Source organism: Phodopus roborovskii, unplaced genomic scaffold (genome assembly GCF_943737965.1).
Source record: "Phodopus roborovskii unplaced genomic scaffold, PHOROB, whole genome shotgun sequence".
In the NCBI taxonomy this organism is placed as follows: Eukaryota; Metazoa; Chordata; class Mammalia; order Rodentia; family Cricetidae; genus Phodopus; species Phodopus roborovskii.
This window is the reverse complement of record NW_026126525.1, coordinates 22,485,005-22,506,325: the sequence shown is the minus strand read 5'-3', so window position 1 is coordinate 22,506,325 and position 21,321 is coordinate 22,485,005. Positions and strand designations below refer to the sequence as shown.

At 35.9% G+C, this 21,321-nt stretch overlaps 1 pseudogene; it reads left to right on the top strand.

Moving 5' to 3' along the window:
• Positions 1-16,563: 16,563 nt before the first annotated feature.
• On the top strand, positions 16,564-17,029 carry LOC127232285 (60S ribosomal protein L23-like; annotated as a pseudogene).
• The last annotated feature ends 4,292 nt before the right edge of the window (positions 17,030-21,321 follow it).

Below are 21,321 nucleotides of genomic sequence, written 5' to 3'. Positions count from 1 at the left end.
TGACTACATGTAAGTCTAGAAGGGCAGGTAAATCCAGTGACATGGTTGGGATGTGCTTTCCGTAGAAGTCTGTCACATGTATTCTCAAATAACATGAAGCATAGCTCTTTAAAATCTTCATACTTATACTGAAAATTCTACAGAACTTTCACATTTGTGGAGACTTTGAATGTTGCAAATCATAAGCTAACGATACCTTGAGTACTCTTAGGCCCTTGGTGGACATTATCTTGAAAACAAGATTAGAATTTTGATATCTGGAGTAGGAAACAAAAAAGTGCAAAAGAAGAATTCATAAATTGGGAAGGTTTGGCAGCTAGCCAAACAATTAAACAATTCTATCGCAGAGGTGAGTTTAGTTGGAAATCATTATTCCTCTGAATTTCTCCTCATATGTACAAGGTGTCATGTTCCTTTTAATTTTTGGTGCTAGGGGATCATTGATTTATACACCAAGATGTCCTTATTTCAAGTGATTTCTGTCTTTCTTTGGACAATAGATGTACCTCTTTCTATGCAAAATTTATATTGCCAATCACCTACCAAGTACTTCAGAATGTATTATGGACCACTACTTGTGTTATTCATGTCAGAGATATCAAACTGGCATTTCTGTATTCCAGAAATGGTCTCCAAATTGGTAGATATTGTTTATCCATCTCAGAAATGATGCATTTAACTATATATTTTTTCATTTGAACAAAAGAAAAATGACATAGATATGTATATGTCCCAAATGGTATCTGGGAAGCAGCCCACTGCAAATGACTTTTTCCTATTCCCCCTATTATTGCAGAACAAAGACTGTAGGTCACCAGTACCTCTACATTGGCATAGTGATACTCCACTAGATTTTCATGGTATAGAAATGAAAAAGTATCATCCTAATGGTTTTTGTAAAAAAAAGGCATTGATTATGGGATATGACTATAATCTGAATGTGTGTTTATAAATAAAAGAAAGAGAATTGTGTGTGGATATTTGGCCAAAAAATATTAAAACTAAAAAAGGTGTTCTGCAGCTGAATTTTACCACACATTTAAGAAAGCAAAGGCACAAATTCTCCAGTATTTCCTCCAGAAGTAAAAGAGTTGGAAGCATATCGTCATCCACTTTACAGCAACAGCATCATAGAAACATTTAAACCAGTTAAAGACATTACATGAAAGATTAAAAATCAACATCTCTCAAGAACACTGATGTGATACTCCCATCTCATAATTAAAAAATAAAACTCAATAATGTGTCAATGACAACTGATTATAATTTATTCCAGGGAAGAAACGCTAAGTTAGCATTTAAATCTAATTGAGTAATGTGTTAATAAATAGGCAACAGAAATGATTACAGCAGATATTGAGAATAAACATTGAAACAGGGTCACATCACTATATTAAAATTTTAAGCAAGTAAAGATTTAGAACATTCTCAGTATACTAATGAATATTCAGAAAGATATAAATATTCACATTATATTTATTGAGGATCTGAGCACTTTTATTTCAAAAGTGGGAAAGGACATGTTTCCACAGTACTCAACTTAGATCATACTGGAATTTATAGTTGTTATAAGAAAACAAATAAAGAATGAGGCAGACATATAAGAAAATAGGAAAATAAGACTGTTGATCCAGAAATTTCATAAAAATTTCAGTATAGAATTCAGAAACATGCAGCAAATATCCACACAACTAAGCTAGAAAGATAAGAATGTCTTAAAGCATTTTGGGTTAGAGGGATGGCTCAGTGCATAAGAACATTTGTTGTTCTTGCAGGAGTCCTGACTTCAATTCCAAACACCCACATATTGGCTCGCAACCACCATGGAGTTCTGGGTCATCCATAACTTTAGTTCCTGGGAATTCTATACCTTTGCATCTCTGTAGGTACCAGAGATCTTCATGTTGCACTTACACACCTGTAGGCAAACACACATAAGTAGAAAAAAATCTTTAAATTACACAAAATATTAAGAATTATAAGAAACAATGGTTGTGAATAGCATATGTACTTTTAAAAATTCTAATTCTATGCTCATTCACAGCAAATATAAGAAAACTATACATCTAAAAACAAGTAAGATCCATATGAATTGACCTTTACACAAATCTGATTTTAAAAATGAGATAATATCCAGACAGAACTTTTTGATGTTTGAGGACTAGAAGACACATGTTATGAAAACCTTAATGTCTTAAAATTTTCTATAGATAAAATGCAATTTTGATCACAAATTTGAAAGCTGTTTATTGACATTGAAAAACAAAAGACTTATTTTATTTTAAATTCATGTTTCTGTGAGTTTATGAATATTGTGTGCTGAGCTGACATTAAAAGTAGCTATAAGTTGGTTAGGTAGCAGCTGGAATTTGAAAATTAATTTGCAAGGGTAGAGAGACCTCTTAATTATTTAGGTATTTGTTCATGCCCAATAATGAACTATGGTAATGTATAGTCCTGAAAATGCCTTTACAAGACTAGAAATAAATGGAGGGTGTACTGCTCAACTTTTATCCATGAAATTTCATCAAATTGAGAATCTTAGATCTCCATCAAGAGTAAGGTACAGCCTTTTCCTTCACAATCCTCTCCCACAAATTGAGGATTTGTTCAAATTGATCAACTACATTTTAGACTCAATGATTTGGTGTTGACTTTGACCACATTTTCTATGCTGGTTTTTAAAGCACTTACACATGTGTTTTCTTCAATTATGCATTATATGAAAAAAAAATGTTCAATAAAAGAAAGCAAAAAAAAAAAAAAAAAAGAATAATATGTACATATCCTCAGCAAAGGGTCAGACATTGTATTCCATGACTGGAAATCAGAAAAATAAATGACCATGTTTAGGGATATAGATAAGAATTTGAAAGGGAATGGAGTTTTTGAAGCAATAGAAAGTAGAATTACTGTAAAAGAGCATTCACAGTCATGTCATAGTGTAGGCACTATCTTGCTATAATACATGCATACTAATGGTAAAATATTAAAATACTCAATTGATGGAAGTGTCAAGTAGAATTTCTGAAAATGCCAAGTATTTTTGTTTGACTTTTTCATTGTAGAATATGGAAATCGAATTGATATATTATCCCTGAAATTCAGTCAAATAAATCTTCATATAAATGATGCTTTCTTATTTTTTGTCATAAAAATGTAAATTAGGAACACTTTAACTTCAGAACACACCCAGCCTAGAAACAATGGTCATGTGAATACTCAACCTTGTGGTGATGGCAAAGAAAACAGTACCCCTCTACACTCACTTCAATTCCGATGCTTGACAGTTTTTTATTTGGTTATTTGAAAGGAAAAATATGGATCAAAGCTAGAAATAAATAATAATGAAGAGAATTCTTTGCCTCCCATATTTATCTTTAAAATTTGCTCTTTATTACCAACTTTAATAAATTCATGTGTCTTTCTAGTAAACACACAATTGGCAGCACATCAAAGGAATGTGTGTATTGATACAGACATTCTGATGTATACTTTAATATCATAATTGATATGATGATAAAAATTAAAATAATAGTGGGTCTTTTATGCTTTGGATGAAATACATTTTAGGGCATTAGCATCCTATCCTCCTTTCACAGAACTGTTGATTTGAACTTTAGTAGTAAATGGCATCCCAATCTTGTTGCCATAGATATATAAGTGTTTCTGGCAGGTTTCTTCTTTGTGGCAGGTTCTGTCACTGAGTAAAATGTTCTTGTCTAAGAAAAAAAATATACCTGTCAGGAGAAGAAGTGAGCTTAACATCATGTCAGCATTGTAGAAAGTCAACATTTGTTCTGTAGTTCAAGGTAAGACTGAAAACAAAAAAGAAAGTTAATCTACCAAAGTTATGTAAGGGACTAAGTAATGGCATCAAAAAGGAAAGGAAGCATTAAGGAGAGTAATTGATTTTTTTTTTTCATCCCCTCATGTGTTAGTTTACTAGGGTCACTGAGGAACTTTTCAAAAAAATGAATTTTCTCATATTTCTGAAAGTACAAAGTCCAAAAATGTGTCAACTAAATGGCCTTTTTATGCCAGACATTTACTATAATGTTTGGATAAAAGAAAAATAAATAAATGCCCCACATTGTCTCTGGCAATTGAATATTTGGTCTACAGTTGCTAACACAATTTGGGGAGATGTAGGAGGCAGTGTCTTCCTTGCTGGAAGACACATGCCAATAGGGGTGGGACTTGGAATTTTTAAATATCATTCCATAGTCAGCTTGCACTCAGTGCTTTATGCTTCTCATTCAAAATGTGAGCACTCTTGGCTTCCTGATCCTGCTGCCATTTCTGCCCCATGTCTCCATGTCTCAGCTCTGCCATCATAGATACTTATTCCTCCTAACTCTAAGTCCAAGTAAAGTATTTCCTCTACAGGTATCCTTGATGCTTGTGTTTTATCACACCAACAGAAAAGGAACTAGCTTCATGTCAGAACTTTGTCTTGCCCTTTTTTTCTTTGATAGTCAATTCACTGTGTGTTTCAGCATCTGTCCTCAGACCTTTGGTCTTTTTTCTATATGAAAACCTCGTTGAAAACCAGTTATATTGGGTGACTGCTCATTACCTGAATAACTAGATTATCACTGTAAATTTACTATTACCAAATAAGTTATGTTTTGGGGAACTGGGAATTAGGATTTCAGCATACACATTTTGAGAAAACAAAACACAATCACTAGATTCACAAAATGACAGTAATATCTTCTGCAGTTTTATTAATTCTAGCTCCATTAGCTTTCCCAATGAGTAAATGTGTGGTTTTATTTTTTTAATGTAGCAATTAATGTGGAAATCTAATTAACAATATATATACATATTAAGAAACAGAGTAGCAATGATATCTTAGTAAATGTCTTACAATTTGAAATATTTCAGAGACAAAATAGAAGGTTCTCTTTTGTTCTGCATTTTTAATTTGGGCTGTTTTATTTGGATTGAGAATAGATTGAGTGCCTAGGTGAAAACAGATGATATGCCTGTTTGTAAGTAATTATAAAAGTGAAGTAATTTCAATTGACCACTGTGAAATCTCTAATGGAATCATTTTATTACATACTTAGAAATGCACTTCTATTTTGGGGAGAAAGATGGTATTAAGATATATAGATTTATTTCCATATTTGAATAGCTAAATCTAAAGTATCTGTAGAAAATAATTGATTTACAGTACTGAAGAAATATAGAATTCCTTTCCCTTGAGAAGCCACAAGAAAAACATTTAACACTATTCATCATTAGGGAAATGCAAATCAATACCCCAATTACATACTGCTTTACACCTACCAAGATAACTTTAATAAAGAAGATAGGCAAGTGTTGGAAAAGCTGTAGAAAATCACAGTCCTCATCACTGATGTTGAGAATGCAAAATGGTATAGCTATTTGGGAAAAAAAAATGTTTTCAGGATTAAAATTATAACCCAGCAATTCCACACCTAGACTTTTCCTAGAAATGATATGCAAAACTACATACAATTAATTACAAATGCACTAGAAATATTGCAGTAGTTGTGGTTTCTACAGTTATGAATAAACACTGTGGACAAATTCAATTTAGGTAGTAAAAGTTTTATTTCCTTAACAACTTGTATTTTGTCAACTATGGAAATCATGGCAGGAATCCAGGTTTAACTTGAGTGGGGGTCCCCTTTTTCCTCAAAGCCTATTGGCCACCAGTCCATGGGGACAAGAAGCAGAAGCAGAGAGTTTTTATAATATGTAAATCTATTCAACTTTAACCAGAGTATGGGAAATATAAAGGATTGGAAATAGTAGCTGGAGAATCACCTAATTTGCTTTAAACAGCATTCTCTTATTATAAAGTTCCTCGTACAAGTCTCTGTTATCATCTGTGGATGCACTATCCTATGCAATGTTCCTAGATCAATGACTAATTACCATGTGGGCAATAGGGAGTAAGCTTCTGCAGAAAACTGTGTCAAGGACCATACTAGATAAGGCAGGCATCTGGGACCAGATATGGTCAGGAAGGGAACAGGATGTCTTCAACTATGGTGAAGGAGGGGGTCATCCTTGTTGCCAAGTAAGGAAATAGCTATAGGCTATGGTAGACTATAACTTCTGACCAGCAGGGCCTCCCATCAACCTTGAACATGGGAAATACAGCAGAGTTCATTGATGGAGAAGTGCAGCTTATTCTCTTGGTCTTTACAGCTCCCCCAGCCTGTTGTAAATGCATCCAGGATTACTAGCCCAAGGGAGGCACCATCATCTGAAGTAGGTCCACTTATGTAAGGAGTAGGTTTTTTCCTGCCCACCTCCAGTCTTGTCCCCGCCGCCGCGCCAGCCCCAATTAATACACCAAGACTCTGTATTTGATATAATGCTGGTGGCCAGTTACTAGTTTCTTATCGGCTAGCTCTGTCTTAATTATTAACCCATGTCTATGTATTTCCATGTGATCTTACCAGGGAGAGGCGGCTGGTGGTTTTGCCTTCTCCAGACTCTCCATTTGATTCCTTCCTAATTCCTCTTTCCTCCTTGTCTCCTAGTCCCTCCTGTCTTCCTTTCCTATTGGCTAACAGTGCTTTATTCATTAACCAGTATGAGAAATATATATGCATAATGGCATCTCCCATCATCTCCTCTTTTCTGTCTAAATAAAAAGAAGGGTTTTAACCTTAACACAGCAAAATATATCACATAACAGTTATCAAATAAGAATCACAATTAACAATATTTAGTCCATTAACATTTAGCAAGATTTAAGAAAATATCCCATCATCTATTCTATCTTTGTGGGTCTAAAGACCTATATGTAACTTATCTTTAATCCTAACTAAGGAAAAATATAACCATCACTATCTGTCTTCAACTCCATCAAAGACCACAGAAGGATAGTATATAAACTCTAGAAATCACAGAGACAACTCACTGCCTGGTAAGTCATCCAAAGTTCTGTAATCTTCCATCTTTAGTCCATAGGCCATAGTGTGTCTGGCAGACTCTTCAGCAAAGCAGGAAACTTTAAACTGTCTTCTTGTATTGGCAATTTGTCAGTCACTTTTCTCTGTGTCCTGCAGAATGTCTGGCAGACTCTTCCATGCAGCAGGTACTCTGTAGCAATGTCCATCTTGAATCATCAGTCACTTTTCTGTGGGTCCTGCATGTCCAGTTTATATATCACAAAGTCAAACAATCCAGACAAGAGTAGTATCTTCTCCAAATGGCTAGTCTTGCTATATTGAAAGCAAACTCCATAACGAGTTTCTTCGATGTCCACCTTCCTTTCATATGCAGGTGGTTTTGTGAGGAGCACTTATGTCTCACTGTCAAGAAAACCCTAAACCATTTTAAATGCCATATTCTGTAGGTCTTTGAAAGGTTTGAAGAATGCCTATTCATCTCAAATACATCTCTGTGTATCTTAAAAAACCTAACTAACTTAACTCTAAGCTTTTATTATCATAGGTAATTATTTATAATCTGTACTACATTATAAATTACATTTCTAAATGAGCTATATAAATACAATACCTAAACAAAAGGAGAAATATACAAAAGACAAAATTGAACTTAATTTTGTATCAATAAATGAAAATCCATTCTAACAAAAGTATTCATAGCTATACAATAATTCCCTTTTTACCTTTAAAAAGAATTGGCTGTGATCATTAATCATTTATAACCAACCCCATTTAAATGAAAATAAGCATTTATAAATAATATTTTTGGAATTTGGGTGTCGTTCTTTCCAAACTAATTCCTCTGGTAAGGGGCGCTGACATGGGGGATTCTAAGAAGATGCAGAAATCATGGCTGTAGTCTGTAAGGCTGCTTTGTCCAGTTGTTTTGAATGTAGGATCACGTGGTACTCTGTTCCAAGCGGTCTGGCTTGATCAAACCACATTAGTCTAGAAGGAATCCACAGCTTTTCATTTCCTGTGGAAACAAAAGTAGAAATCCTGTCCCCCAGTAACTTGTCCTTAGACTTAAATTTTGAAGTCAAAGCATTTTAAAATATATAAATTGAATTAATCCATTTCCTTTAATAGTTGTTTCTTCAGCAGTCAAATGATACAAAGACAATATAACACCTACAGTATCCAGATTCTCTCCATCCTGGCTTTTTTATTGCTATTTTTTTTTTTTTTTTTACTTTTATTTTTTGAGACAGGGTTTCTCTGTGTATCTTTTATCCATCCTGGAATTCACTCTGGATACCAGGTTTACTTTGAAATCTCAAGAGATCTGCTTGCCTATCTCCCGGGTGCTGGGATTAAAAGTGTGTGCCACCACACCCAGCTCCTTGGTGTCTTTTTAAAAACATTTTATTTCTTTTCTCTCCCAAGGGTACATATATTTTTTTTAAAAATACACTGTAAAACTTTAGCTTTTACTTAATGTGAATCTGTCTTTACTGTAAATGTATCTTTTTGTATCCACGAGTCTTTATCTGTTAAACAACATCATTGCTAAAAAGAAAGTTATAGTTGTTTCTGCAGTGGTTTACCAAAGATGGAGGTGGCTATTTTACTGCCAGCACTAAGAATTGTGCTCACTGCCTTTGTCTGCATGCTGCCGGCTTGGAGATGTGGTCCCTGCCATTGCAAGCTCTCATACATACCAAAAAATTATTAGCAGTGTTTCTTAAAAGCCCTGCAGTTTTTTGCCGCTTATGTTGAGTGAGGAACCTTCTCTTAAAGGAGAGACACACTTATCTGCTTTTCTCTAGCAAAGCAGAGTCCAACCAAGAAAAATGCTGCTACCAAGAAACCTTATGTATCTCTGTTCTTTTGTTTCTAAAACCCTTTTTTAAGCTTTTGTTAAATTTTAAGTGGAAGTTCTTATTAGCCACATAGGCGCCATATGTAAGGAATATGGTTTTTCCTCCCACTGCTGATCTTGTCCTGTCACCGGGCCAGCCCCAATTAATACACCAAGACTCTGTATTTGATATAATGCTGGTGGCCAGTTACTAGTTTCTTATCAGCTAGCTCTGTCTTAATTATTAACCCATTTCTATGTATTTCCACGTGGTCTTACCAGGGAGAGGCGGCTGGCGGTTCTGCCTTCTCCAGACTCTCCATTTGACTCCTGCTTCGTAATTCCTCTTTCCTCCTTGTCTCCTAGTCCCTTCTATCTTTCTTTCCTATTGGCCAACAGTGCTTTATTCATTAACCAGTACGAGAAACATATATACATAATGGCATCTCCCATCACACCAATATCAGTCTTCAATCAAGATTGTGTATCACAGACTTAGCCATCTGGTAGTGGCATTTCTCAATTTCAATTGCAAGGAAGAGATTATATATGTTCAAGAATGTTTTGAATGATAAATATAAGATAAAGGTAGATTATTTTTATAAGACTGAATTTCAAAGGGAAAACCATGGTATATTTGGTATATTTTCAAAGTTTGTATTTTATATGTTAAAAATTCTTAATAAAGCTAGAAAACTTAAAATATAGAAATGACAGAGTTAAGACAAAAGTTAACCTTGTTAGAGGGAACCATTACAAGGTTAATAAAAAACTTAGTACTAGGGAAATTCCCAGGAATCCACAAGAATGATCCCAAAATGAGTATAAGCAATATTGGAGAGGCTAAATTAACTGATCTTCCCCTATAATCACATAGGTGACTACCTTAAATGCCATCATAGAACCTTCATCCACTAACTGATGAAAGAAGATGCAGATGTCACAGCTTATCACTGGGCCAAACACCTGGAATCCAGTCTTAGAGGAGGAGGATAATATGAGAAAAGGGGTCAAGGACATGTTGGGGAAACACACAGAAAACTATTGGCCTGAACAAGTGGTATCTTACTGACTCTAGATTGACACCTATAAGAATAAACTAAGCTTCCTGAATGTGAGTGACAATTGTGGGCTTTGGGCAGTTTATAGAGCCAATAGTAATGCAATCTGGATTCATCCCTAGTGCCTGAACTGGCTGTTTGGATACCATTCCCTATAGAGGGCCAACTTACTCAGCCTAGAAGTAGAGGGGAGGACCTGGGCTCTGCCCCAAATGATGTGACAGATTTTGATGATTCCCATGGGAGGCCTCACCCTCTCTAAGGAGTGGATGGGGGGCAGGGTAGGCAGGTGGTACGGGGTGAGTTAGGATAGAAGAGAGTGGGAACTGGAATTGGTGTATAAAATAAGATTGTTTTAATAATAAATAAACAAGACAAATTACAAAAAGAAAAAAATTATTATAAAATATAAATCATAAAATTCTTAACATACAAGGAAATAAAGTCTACAATATAAAATATGATGCCTATGGTTAAAATGAACTCAGTAAGCTTACTACAATATTAAACCTTTAAAAGTCTGATGCAACATAATCTGAGGCAAAGAACAGTTTCAGTTAACTTTGGAACACATCAATCCCACAAAAATGTGTATTGAAGTCTGTGGAAAAAAGAAAGGCATGTAAAAATTCAGTCATTAAAATTTACCAATACTTTCTCAATTATGAGAACATGTACATACTGTAGGAAGTGGGTTCCAGAAAGCCATGTCCTGTTCCTGAGATAGGTCCTGGTGCCATTTCCAGGACCCTTAACCAACAGATCGAGTCTCATAACTGTCACTCACATTCAGAGGGTCTAATTCAGTCCCATACAGGTTCCCCAGTTGTCAGTCCTCAGTCCTTGAGCTCCCAATGTTTTCCCCATCATGAGCTTGAAAGACCTTTCCACTTGATCCCTCCTACCCCTAGTCATCTAAATTCCAGGAGCTCAACCCAGTCCTTGGCTGTGAGAATATTATAAATTGTCTAAACAAGACTGCATAATCAGTTCCTGTAAAATTCTAATTCTTATGGAGATTCATATATATATATATATATATTTATATTTATAAAATCACTCTGGGAATGTGCATGTGTACTTCTTTGTGAGTGGTAACTATTAAATCAAAATATTTTCAAATAATAACTAGCTAGATTTTTGAAGAAAATGTAATTGTATTTCTAAATTTTTGAAAATGTATATTGTGATATAAAAGTAATAAAAGGACTTGGCACTTGTAAAAATTATGTAGGAATTTAGCCACTAGGAGTATAGCCAGTAATATTTAGTCCACTAAAAAGAAATATTATTTTCATTATATTTGTTAAGGTTACAGAATATGTAGAATCTTCTAACAAAGAAATGTTCAGTAATGTAGTTTTTTCTAGTATCTATCTCTCCTTAATTCCATTTTTGATTATTTTTTATTTAAATTTGAAACAAGTAATGGGAGATGTCATTCTGTAAATATGTTTCTCATACTGGATAATGAATAAAGCACTGTTGGCCAATAGGAAAGCAAGAGAGGAGGGACTAGAAGACAAGGAGGAAAGAGGAAGTAGTAAGGGGGAGTCAACATGGAGAGAGATGAAAGCACATGCAAATACATACATCAACAGAAATGGGTTAATAATTAAGACAGAGCTAGCCACTAAGAAACTAGTACCTGGCCAACAGCATTATATCAATGTAGAATGGGTTCCCAAAGTCCATTCCTATACTAGGGATAAATACTGGATTCATTACTAGAGGTCCCATAGACTACTCAGTCCTGCTAACTAACATTCACATTCAGGGGGTCTGGGTCAGTCCTATCCTGGTTTCCCACCTAACAGAATGGGGTGCATGAGTTCCATCTTGTTCAGTTCAGCTGATTCTGTGGGTTAGTTCAGCCTGGACTTGACGCCTTTGCTCATCAATCTTCCTCTCTGCAAATGGATTTGAGGAGTTCTGCTAGTGTTTAGCTAGCTTCTGCTTCCATCAGCTACTAGATGAAGGCTCTAGCATGCCATATAAGGTAGTCATCAATCTTATTATCAGGGGAAGGCATTTAAGTTAGGCTCTCCACTATTGCTTAGATTGTTGGGGGTCATCCTTGTAAATCTCCAAACATATCCCTAGGCCAGATTTCTCTTTAAACCTATAATAGCTCCCTATATTATGGTACACCTTTTCTTGCTCTCCTCTATCCTTTCCCTGTGTCAATCTTCCTGTTGTTACAAAAAAAATTGATCCATTTTTTTTATATCAACTCAGTTCATACTATAACAGAATTTTAAGGGACTTAAGTAGAGACAGGCATGGGGCTTATGAGATGGCTCAACAGGTGAAGGCAATTTTTGCTAAGTTTAATGACCTGAATTTATTCTCTGTTACCTACATAGATGGTAGAGAGACCCTACACCTGAAAGCTATCCTCTGATTTCCACTTGGACACTGTGATATGAAGAGAGAGAGACAAAGAATCACAAACATACAAAAAGCAATAATTGTTACTTTAAAGAAAGAGAAAGACTGCCAGACAGACAGATAAAGATTTAAATGAATTTTAATAGATCAATAGCCACTTAAAACAACAAAATTAAAATTGTAATACATGATGGATTTAGAAACACATAACTGGTATTTTATGTAGGCAGAGTATTTTCAATAATGAAATGGTTCGCAAATTTTCAAATAAGCTCCAAGGTAATACTTAGAATCTACATTATTGACATGTTAAAATGAGGCACAGCTGTGTCAAAATTACAGAGGAGAATCACATAGGATATAGAGCTACATCATATGAGAAATAGGAGTTTAATGGCAAGTTTTTCCAAGTCTATTTTATGTAGATAACAGCCATCAACACAAGCATAATATGTACAACACATTGAATTTTCAATATTAAAATAAATATTAATTTATTCAAACCCTGTACAATTTTTGGGAAAGGCATTCCGACAAATACTACAAAGAGGCATGAAATAAGCTCCATATAGCATCATAGATTCTCATTCCTAAAAGATAGAAGTAAAATGTCTAACTTTTTGGGATTACTTTCTTTCAGGCCTGGGATTAAAGCCAGGAGATGAATGAAGTAGGCATTAAAGTTTCATTCCAGGACTGTAACTCAATGAAATTCTTGAATTCACCATTTTCACCTTGTAACAAATTCAGCAATGCTGCAAAATTACCAGGCAACCCAATTTCTTAGGGTTATAGCAATGTCACAGATAATTAAATAGAAACTAGGGTTTTTGTCCTGGTTTCAATAAATTGGCCAGCTGGACCACCAGCAACATCCCTCTGTGCAGTCACAGAGATCTACAGCATGTTAATAAATACCTCAGGGAGATCACAGGAGCTATTGGCCACTTTCTACAGGAGCTATAGCTCTGGGCACATTGGAGATGTGTACTCAGTATTCTTGTTCCAGTGCATAGCATACAAGTGGTACACCTTTCAAAACTGTGTTAAGTAGTCCTGAAAGTATTGAAAAGTAATGATACAATGAGAAAAATTGCTTCTCTAACCTTATTCCAAAAACTGTATCAGCTATTTTTACACTCAAAAGGAAAAACTTATTTCTACCTTAATTAAAATACAGGATATTTTGTTGTTTTGTTTGAAATTTCATGGTATAGAAAGCTTCACTCAACCACATTTATGAAACAGACTCTTTAATAACTGCAATTCCTGTGTTCAGTATAGCATTGCTGAGTAGTAGTAGCAGTGTGAATCCATACATGTGTGTGTGTGTTTGTGTGTCTGTGTGTGTGCATGTGTGTGAAAACAAAGTAACTCAATTTATGTAAAATTAAATTTAATGGGACAATTATGCTAAGAAATATCATCTAAAATTTTAAAAGAATATTGGAATAATAGGGAAAAAACGATGGTGAGAAACCTTGGTGCATTCTATCACAGTTCTGATGAGTTAAAGAATATGTAGTTTGGTTATTTTTGCAACAATTCAAATCCACAAAACAGTAATTTCAATAGATTTGCTAGAGGAAGTTAATTTGTTTTTAGTATGGAAACAGTAATTTTAAAAAATAGGTTATACTGCTGCTATTTATTCCTCAGACTGTTAAAGAAATAGAACAGTATTTGTGATATCTACTGCTGCAATAATCAATCCTTCAATGCATATTTTCAAAGCAATTATCCCATTTAGCATGTATCCAGTTGTAATTCTTCCCTTTCCATATAACTATAAAAAATAAGATAAAATTATTTAATAGTTACTTTTTAACTTAACTGTAATATTGTTTTCTTTACCTAAGTAATTAACTATAAATCTTCATTTCTTATATGTATATGTGCTATAAATGTTTCAAAGGCAGAGTCCTTCTCCATGGTCTGACCCAATAGTCTGCTTGAATCTCCACTCTCTGTGGCCCTCCCAACAATCTAGATCTAGCCCTGGCCTTGTTCTCAATTCTAATCTTTTCAACCTTACCTGCACTCAACAACCAACTCTCAGACTTAAGCACGGACTGACCCTGCATGCTTCTTCCCACCATATTCAACTTTTCTACCAAGCCAAATATACCACCACTCAAAGCTTAGCCAGGACATTTATTCAGCATAACTTGGTAGTCACTCCAATCTATCAACCTGACTTAATTATACCTATGCCATTTCCTGACTTTAGACCAAACCTGCCCGCACATCCCCTTTTCTATAACAACCTACTCTATCCATAACAGACTCACAAGTAGTAATAATAGTAGTAGCAATAACAAAACATTTGTATGCAGAGATCTCATCATAATGATATAAACATTAAATATCAAGCCAGTAACTCCTCTCCAGAACTTACTAGTCTGGAAGAAATGTATATCAGTGAAAATTATTCAAATGAACCATAGGAAAAGGACAATCATGAATTTCATGGAAGAATTCCAGAATGTTAAAGAAGACATGAAGAAACAGCTCAATGAAATTGAAAAGTAAATACATCAGGAGGATGAACAAATGTGTGTTGCCCAAACAACACAAATATGAGGCTAGTGGAAATGATAAAGACAATCCAGGACCTAAAGGTAATTCAATTAAGAGATAAAACTTTAAGGGTGATTGAAGCTGATATAAAAATGAAATAAAAAAGAAACAATAGCCCAAATAGAAAACTCCAAGGAAATTCTTAGAAATAGAATGGGTCAACCACAAAAAAAAATGAATGTCAGAACTCAAATTTAAAGGATCTAGACCAGCCAAGCATGGAATATTAAGGGGCAGAGAGGATGAAGGAACATCCAGAAAATATGGCACACCCTGAAAGTAAAACTTTTGAATTATAAATGGAGATGAAGGAGAAGAATCCTATGTCAACAGCATACCAGAGTTTCAACAAAATCATTAAAGGAAATTTCTCCAAATTAGAGAAACACATACCTATGCAGATTAAAAAAAAAAAAAAAAAAAAAACAGCAAGTATAAAGAAAGCTCTAGAAATTTTGTATGCCTGAAGAGATTAGAACAATTCATCAATTCATTCAAATCCTTGAAATATGACAGCCAACTAAGCCCAATATGGCCACAGATACTCAACATCATAGTTGAATAGAAATGTTCTCCATGTTATGAGTATTAACCAAACCAAATACTTCATGAACCAGTGTTTTTTTTTCTTTTTTTAATGATAACATTTTTATTTAAATTTGAAAAAAAGCTTGTTTTACATGTCAACCCCAGTACCCTCATTCAGTCTTCTTAATTAACACCCACATTCAGGAGGTCTGGGTTGGTCCTATACTGGTTTCCCAGATATCCAACTGTGGTCTATGAGCTCCCTCTTGTTCAGGTCAGTTTTTTCCCAAAGGGGTCAAGACCAGGCTGGAGAAACCCACAGAAGCAGTTCCTGAATGAGGAGAAAAAAATGAGCATAATCAATTAATTGTGGGGAAAAAAGAGAGAGCCTTGATTACTAAAACAAGAATTATCAATGAGAACAAAAACAACAAAAATAACAAAAAAACGGCAGGGAGTACATTTAACAAACATACACTTCAATAATAATTTTAGCTATCAATTGCCTTTATTATCAATGAACAAAACAGATTGGCTCAAAGAATCAAAAATTAGAATAATAGACATGTCAAATTGGATGGGGAAAGCAAGGAGTTCTTGACTCTACCAAAAACTACAGGCAACCAAAGAATGCTGAGTTGAGAAATAGGCTTCTCCAGGGAAAGGCACACCAATTGGTTATTCAATACCAACTGGAAAACCCAAAATCCTACATACGAGTAACATTTTATAGAAGGAGTATGGTTATTAGTAATATATGTGCAGTGTGTGTGTGTGTGTGTGTGTGTGTGTGTGTGTTCGTGTGCGTGCCTGTGTGTATCTATGTGCAACAAATAAAAATAAGAACTGTCCATGAATTTAAGTAGAACAAGGAGGGATATATGGAATATCTTGGGGGGAACATAGGAAGTAGAGAAATGATGTCATTATAATATAATCTTAAAAATTAATTTGAAAGGTTACTATTAGCATCTTGTATAAGCTTTCCTTTTCAACTTTACTGCAACTTCACAAAATCAGTTATATCATTACTTTCATATCTCTTGTCCAATTATACACACTAGATTTTGTCATATCTTTGGTCTTCGTATAGGTATATAGGTTCACAATTTGATATTAACTCTTAATTTTCCATATATACTAACTGATTAACGAAGAGTCTCAATATTGGTTTTATCTTTTTTTCTCCTGGCTGATAACTCACATAAAGTTTAAAAAGTTTAAATATTTAAATTTGTTGTACTCTTTCCAGGCATCCAAGATGTCGAAGCAAGAACGTTGTGGGTCTTCTGGAGCGAATTTCCTGATTTCCCTGGGTGTTCCGTTAGGAGCTGCGATCAACTGTGCTGACAATACAGGTGCCAAAAATTTGTATATCATTTCTGTTAAGGGCATCAAAGGAAGATTGAACAGACTTCCTGCTGCTGGCGTGGGCAACATGGTGATGGGCACAGTTAAAATGGTAAACCAGAACTAAGGAAAAAGATCCATCCAGCAGTGGTAATTCGACAACAAAAGTCATATTGAAGAAAAGATGAGGTGTTTCTTAATTTTGAAGTTAATTCAGGAGTCATACTAAACTATAAAGACGAGATGAAAGTTTCTGCTATCACAGGTCCAGTTGAAAAGTGTGGACTTGTGGCCCAGGGTTGTATCCAATGCAGGCAGCATTGCATGATTCTCCAATGTATTTGTAAAATATATTCATTAAAAAGGCTTTGCTCCAAGAGCTTGTTTTCATGACACACCTTGACCAATATCAGTTTTGTAAAAGGAAAAAAATATTTAAATTTTGTTATCTTTGACAATTTTTTTCATGTCTATAATGCATTCTGTCACTGTTACCACAAACAATCTGTTCACATTCTTCCATGTCATCCCCTATCCATACATACTCCCTACACAGGTCAAATTCCTACATGCATGCATTATAGTCTTGTTTTGTAATGCCTTGATGGTAACCTAGGCTGCAATAGAGAATATTTTAGTTAAAAATTATCAGAGGCCAATGAGTTTACTTTTTTATGCAGAGTTGAAGCCAATGTTATCAGTACCAATAGATCAGTGAATGCTAAGCACTGTAGATGGAGTTTATGTTTCACCTGGTCTCCCAGCATTTTAGGCCCAAATAAACACAGAGGCTTATATTAATCATAAACAATGACTCAAGCTTCTTATTGGCTAGCTTTCTTAACTATTAACCCATAACTATTACTCTATGTATTTCCATGTGATCTTGGCTTACTGGAGAACTCTCATTATCTTATCATCCTGGTAGCTACATGGCATCTCCCTGGTGGATTCTGTGAGCCCTCTCCACAGAATCCTTTTTGTCTTGTAGCCCTGCCTATGCGCCCTGCCTGGCTACTGAACAGTCAGTGTTTTATTCATCAAACAATAATAAAAACTTATATACAGAAGGATATCCCCCCATCAGGCCTCCATGAACTTCTCCTTGATCCATCAAGGTTGCTCATATGCTTAGTCTTCTACAAGCCCATTTATAACTGCTATGAGACCATGTGGCTATGGCTATATAATACTCCAAGATAACCTTTCATGACTGTCACTATGTTCTAGCTCTTATATTCTTTAAATTTTTTCTTCACAATGTCCCCTACAGTTTAGAGAGAACAGTATAAATATCCTGTTTGGGACTGTGTACTCAACTATCATTTAAGTGTCTGGAGTAACCATGAATCACTGAATTGGAATTAATGTATTACAAATAGAAACATCTCAGATTAAGGATGAGATTAGCCTTTTCCTATGAATATTTAAACTGCTTCTTACCTCCATATCACTTTACATAAACAGAAGTACTTAGTTGCTCTGTATGGACAATGGCAACCCCATTTATGTTTTTATTTTCACTAGGAAAACAGTATTCCTTTCTTTTGTAGAAAACATGAAATCTATTATGCAATAATTGTACCATGAGCAAATCTCATTTGATGGTTTAGACTATAGTTCATAAGAGAATTGGTTAAAACCAGTGATGCCTTATGCATTCTGCATCATACATTACAATACAATGAATGTTTGCCAACAGGGAGGACAATTCCAATAAATTTCAACCGGTTTTCTCTGTTGCTTGCAACAAAGAAATATGGTGTCTTCTGAAATATAGAGTCTGTCATCTATGTCTAGGTTGGCAACAGTTTTCTGTGGAGTGTGTCTGCTTACCCATGACAAACAATTACCTCTTAAGGAAGTTAATGAGGCTTAATAGGGATCAAGAGAAACAAATAGGCCTAATAGTTGTTTGTTCAGGGAGAAATAACTTACAATATAGACAGATGAACACCAGCAGGTTCCTGGTCCCAAAGATGCCTACAGATGTTCTCTTCTCCCTGTGCTGCCAACAAGAGAGCTCCTGGAGCCCCTTGCTCAGACTTAGTTCCCCCAGGTAACATTTGGCCCTGTCCTCACCCCCAATGGGCGTGGTCTTGCCACAGGTGCAGACAAAGTTAATACCTAACTACAATTCCCTTTTTAGTCTACAGAAAATATTTAAGTGTGATACAAAACTATATACGAAACAGTGAATAACAAGTGTGCTCTAAGAAAAGGAAAATTGAGAACATACAAACTTAAGACAGACAAATCTAGTCCTAGGGTGAAGGCGTAATGGGGTTTACAATGGAATTATTCTAACCTGGAAAACTTAAGTCTAGTACCTAATATATCTAACTAGGAAGAGAGAATAATATTTGTGATAGTTTAATCTCAACCTCATCAAAGACCTGAGAAGGAAATTAACAATATAAGGGTATGCAAGAAGTGTGGTGGTGCAATGAGGACAGAAACAGCAGGTTACCTGGACAGTCACGCAAGGTCTCACTGTAACAATTGGTACAACAAGTTTTGGGTAAAGCCTGAGGTAACTGCCTGATCACAACAAAAGCAGGGAGGTAGAAAGGCAGTCTGATTTGGAAGGGTTTAGCAGTCTTCTATGTTTGTGTCCTGCAAGCACATAAAACTCATGTTCAAAACAGTGTTGGAGGTAGGGACAGTTCTTTGTCAAAGATGCCATTAGCTGAAGCAAGGATGGACTACAGAAGGAGTGACAACTGTGTTCAACATATTGTCGTGAAAGTGCATGGTGCTGTCAGGAGCAATAGTGTCTCATGTCACTGGAGAATTATTAAAACATTTAAATGCCATGTTCTGCAGGTCTATAAATTGCTTGAAGATTAAGCATCTATGTCTGACTAATGTCATAGGTGTAGGAAACATGGGTAAAGATAATCTGTAATATTCAGGAACCTAGCTGTGAAACTGATTGAAATTCCTCTGAGTAAAGTGGGACAAACACCAAAGCAATATAACTATGTATGTATATATACATGTAAATCCCTAAAACAGAGGTAGAGTAGAAATGTCTAGACCAGAGGTAGAACTATAAAGTGCAACATGATAAAAAACTACCCAAGACCCATTGCAGCGCCTCAGCTAAATAGGCCTCAGCTGTAGAGTGCCAAGTCCCAACTAGATCCACTTATCGGTGCAGAAACATGATGAGTATCAGCCCAGCCTTTTTCCCCTATCTCCAGGCCATGGCTAGATGTGAGTCTGGGACCAATTCCAGTGGACTCTCCCTTACACCCTTCCCCGGCAATTCCCAGGACGAGCCCCAGATCCCCCTGCCACTATGTCCTGTCCCGATCGAGAGTGCTCTCAGAGCTCTAATACACCCCCACATATCCCCACTGAGAACCTGCCCTCCCCCTACCCTGTGCCCTACCCTGCCCACTATCCCATCTCTCTGATTGAGCACTGGGACAGAGGGTGAAGCCAACAATGCAGACACCTTTGGGGAAGATCCTGGAAAGGCTCTGAACACACAAGAACTGCATATCCACACTGGACCACCTGTAATTTCCAACTGCCTGGTCTCTGACCCCTACTGCCCATCCTCTACTGAAATTCCAGGCCCCTCACAGATCTGCCTATCTCTGCTGAACAACTCTAAGTTCCTGCCAGCAGAATCCTTGACCCACATTGCAAGGACTCTGCTAAAGAGGCCTCAGCTGGAGAGTCCCAGGCACAGGCTTGAACAGCCTATAGGCACAAGAAACATCCTGAGTCTCATCCTTCAGGAACTTTTACTCTCACTGCCAGTCTTCTGCTGAGCCTAATTGCCGACACACATCGCCAGGCCCCTGTCTGTGGAGAGACCTCCTAGAGAGCTTGGACCACCCAGAGCTACAGACACCAAAATTTTGACAAACTAAACCAACCTGAGAAGTACCACAGAGAGAGGGAGAGATTCCACCAACACCTACTGAAAGAAGCTATGGGAAGACGGCAATACAAGAAAACACCTAATAACAGAAAGACAAGAATGACCCCACCAGAATCTAGGAAATCTACACCAACTAGACCGGAACACAACAAAGCAAATGAAGCAGAAGGAAACGAATTAAAATTTTTCATCATAAAAAAGATAGAGGCCCTCAAGGAAGATGTGAGAAAATCCCTTAAAGAAATGAAAGAAAAAAAACCAATTAAAAAAAGTAGAAGAAATGAAAAAAGTTCTTAAGGAAAGTAAAGACAGTACAGAAAGCCAAGAAAAAACAATTACACAGGTGAAGGAAATGGTTCAAGACTTGAAAATTGAAATAGAGAAAATAAAGACAACAGAAACTAAAGGAATTCTAGAAACAGAAAAACGGGGCAAACGGTTGAGAACTGCAGATGCAAGCATAACCAACAGAATTCAAGAGATGGAAGAGAGAATCTCAGGCACAGAAGATAAACCAGAGGAACTAGACATCGACCAAGAAAATCATAAATCCACAAAATCCTTAACACAAAACATCCAGGAAATGTGCAACACCATGAAAAGGCCAAACCTAAGAATAATAGGCATAGAGGAAGGTGAGGAAGCCCAGCTCAAAGGTGCCAAAAACATATTCAACAAAATCATCGAGGAAAACTTTCCAAATCTGAAGAAGGACATGCCCATGAAAGTACAAGAAGCATACCGAACACCAAATAGGTTGAACCAAAGAAA